Source organism: Pinus tabuliformis, chromosome X (assembly GCF_031772625.1).
Source record: "Pinus tabuliformis cultivar Carrire ecotype Pingquan chromosome X, CPIR1, whole genome shotgun sequence".
Classification (NCBI taxonomy): domain Eukaryota; kingdom Viridiplantae; phylum Streptophyta; class Pinopsida; order Pinales; family Pinaceae; genus Pinus; species Pinus tabuliformis.
Genome location: NC_142308.1, coordinates 805,594,339 through 805,597,989, shown reverse-complemented (window position 1 = coordinate 805,597,989; position 3,651 = coordinate 805,594,339). Strand labels below are relative to the sequence as shown.

At 40.2% G+C, this 3,651-nt stretch overlaps 1 pseudogene; it reads right to left on the bottom strand.

Annotated features, from left to right (window-relative positions):
* Nucleotides 1-2,274: 2,274 nt before the first annotated feature.
* Nucleotides 2,275-2,927, bottom strand: LOC149142239 (zinc finger CCCH domain-containing protein 1 pseudogene; annotated as a pseudogene).
* Between the last annotated feature and the right edge of the window lie 724 nt (nucleotides 2,928-3,651).

Genomic DNA, 3,651 nt, shown 5'->3' with positions numbered 1-3,651 from the left:
ATATAGAACACCACCATGTTCCTGATGTGTTGGAGGCTTCATCGATGGCCAAGTGTGCAAGCCAAAATTCCTTGTATGCAACTCATTCAATACCCTATGACCGGTAATAAAGTGGCTTTATAACAGAAACTTTAAACTTGAGTTAAAGCATTCCACCTTTTAAAGGTACACCTGTCTTGATCTGAATGGTTGTGATGGCTTCATTTGGTCTCTTACATATCCTTTAGGTGTTTCCTTTTGAAAATTCCCGCCCATATTACCAAATTGTTTGTCTGCGTTAAAACCATCACCTACAGCAGTTTCGTAGCGCGCTACGAAACTGCTGAGTCTTTTAGCTTGCTTTTGACCACCTTGTCGATTACTTTTGGATGTGTTAAAATCTGATGATTTCCTCCCAAGGTCTGAATTTGAACCATAAATGATGCTATTGGAGGTTGCTCTTTCAACAGCTTTGAAGGTTCTGGAAAACATCGTACATATGATAATTTACTTCTTTCTATTGAAATGTGCCAATTCCACATCCCTGTCTTGAAAGGATCAGACTTCCTGTAGGAAGTATAAGAAGCCAAATTTTCTATTCTCCATTGGGCAAGCCTGGCTGTTTCACAGGTGCTAGACTTCGAAATACATCAATATCAACCTCTTCAAGTCGCTGAGAGAAATTCTTGAACACAAAGCGTTTTCCACTAGGCCCTTTGTTAAGACTCTTGATAGGCTGATTTTGTGAACATGCCATTTTATTTGATGAAAGAATCCAAACTTTTGCTTCAACCTTGAAATCCAAACATAATACCTCCAACTCTGACTCTTATCATGACACTTATTGGTAGAGATAGAGTAAGTAGATCTATCCAACAAAAGGCGAAGGGCTTGCTCTGCTCTCGAATGAAATTTTAATGCTGGACCCTTCAGAATGTGCCACAGTAAAGCACTACAGCCTGTTGTTTTCTCCTCTGAAGGCTCCATGACAATTTCTCCCATTATTTTTCGTATACCTTTTATAAGCTGCTTAACAGATGCATTTCGGAGCAAAAATGACACAGCCTCAGCCAAAAACTCTTGCACATATTCTCGATGGTAGTACCGCAGCTGCTTTGTTATCTTCATTACATATGCAATGTCCTTTACAAGAAGCTTCTGCATGTACTTCAAGATATAAGAGAAAGCTGTGAAAACCTGTTCAAGAATTTCAGGATCTCGATCTCCACCAGATTCTAGAAGGTTTCCCATGGTTTCCATCAGTTTATGGAGAAAAGGCATGAACTCCTCACGCAAATCCCTTGACAGAACTGCAATCAAACTGAGGATAGGCTCAAGGGAAAGCTTAGCCTACATGTGCAACCGGCAAAGAAGTTTTGATACAATCATTTCCTTGTGGAGCAAAACTTGTGGTAAGGTTTGCACCACTGGCATCAACTCTTCATATAGAGAAATAAATTCTGCCGCACTATTCAGTTCCCGCCATTGTAGAAGGTTTTCATGGAAAAATGATGTTCCTTGAGTTGGCTCAAATAGTGTCAACTCTGTAGCCAAATGCCAGAACCAAGCAAGTCTTCAAGTGCCCTAGAACTTGATATGTGACTGGAGATGTCTTGCCAATCACAGATCCTTCATAGGAAGTGTTAAATTACAGTCCCCATTGTATATTGCATTACTATAAGCTTGACGATTTGCAACATCTGCTGGTAGCATGAGAATGGGAATTTCGGCCACTGAAAGGCCCATAACCACCACTAGCTTCGGGAAATATGCTTGATTAATGTCATCTAGGTGTTGATAATTAATAAGCAGGTAAATATTGAAAAGAAACACAACAATACACACCACTGCTGCTATGATAACTAATGCCAGGTTGAAGTCACCCATTTTTCTCCTCGAAGTTCAACTCCACAAATGCTGACGATTGAAAATTCCTCAAAAAGGAACACCACACAGTTATAATGAACAAGACTTTGCTTCTTTATTTGTCCATTTGAAAGTAGACTAGCTGTTTCGATGCCAGAATTGCCTGCCCATAAGACTCGTGAAATTTTGCCAAGCCAAAAATAAATGGTGAAATGGAGCTCTTTTTGATCGATCTGAATTATGCGCTGTAGGAAAAAAAATAATAGGAAAATGTAGATCCTGAATACAGATCAGAACAACTGAAATCTCCCTGAGATGGCCAACATAGCATCTGGTGTCGTGGAAGGCAGGGGCGATTTCACTGGGAACGGTCAAGATCGCTTACTCGCTTCCTTCCTCTGCAACCAATCCCCGTGCCAGATTATTTTTTCACTTCTTCTCAGCTTCCTGCCATTCTCTCTCCATCTGCCAACTAGACTTATAATCACCTCTATCATGCATGAACTTGCAAGCATCCCCATAGCCACAATAACCAGTCTCCTTGTAGTCCTTACAGATGTCGGGCTGATAATCAAATCTTATAGAAGACCTAATATGAGCAGAAGCCCTAAGAGGCCCATGCGCACCGCCAGCTTTTTCTCCGGAAACTGTGTGTTCTCTTCTAAAACCTGCTTTGTGATCGGTATAACCGTGAATACCTTTATAAAGTTTTTCATCGCCCGGATTATTACCCTTGAGTGACTCCTCGCCTTGCTTAAACACCCGCTCTCGGATAGCCCTCGCATCTTTGGTAAACTCTGTCTCTAGCTTGTGAATGAGAAGCAAGAAGTGGAATCATATGTAATTGCATGGAATTTCGACAAAACATTGGATGGGATCTGAGACCCCACATTCTTCACCTTTGACGAAATTCATCCACCTTCCGAACCCTTGTTGAATCCACTAATTACCAAAGAAGGCTTCTTCCAAGAAAAGAGTGCTCCAGATAAACCTAATGAAACAGAATTTGCTGGGGTACCAGAAACCTCATAAGTTGTAGCACCTTTGATGCCAACAGAGCCTGCACGTGTCAAGACCGACATGTAAGACCTTACACATGCTATTCCCGTAAAATTCTTGCAGAAAATATGACAGCGGGTGTGAGATGTGCTATGGATCAGCACGAATCCCCCATTTCATAGCGTAATTTAAAACATGTTGCGCTGCGAAACTACAAAAAGGCTTTATGCGCATCAAACTAATGTGAGCGGTTTTGAAATTTTGGCATTAGAATTTTCAGTGATAACAGGTCCTGAAAATAATTGTAAAATAGCAAACCTCATAATGTGGGATAAAAAGAAGTTCCTCTTTGAAACTTTAGTCACTCCTGTTATCTTATATGGCTGTGAGGTTTGGGGTTGCAGCATCTCCAGAGAATCATGGAGAAAGATTGAGCAAATCCAGAAGCGTTTTATAACTTATAACCTGAAAATTAAAAGTAATACACCCTATCCTATTCTCCTTATAGAAGCAGGTCTTTCCCCTATTGAGAGCCTAGCTATGCTTAGGTTTCTATTGTACAAGCACAAAATCAGTAACATAGATGATCATAGACTTCCTAAGCTAGCTTTAAATTCTAGCCAAAACCACCTAAGGCTCAATCGAGGGTGGCATAAAGACACAAGGGCCTGGTTAAACTATTGGGAGATCAACGAAAATGATGCATTGCAAAACATAAATAACATTAAAGATATTGTTACTTCTAAGTTCAAAGAAAAAATGTGGTGTGAGAAATATTTAGCGTCTAAAAGAAAATTAAGTTATTAT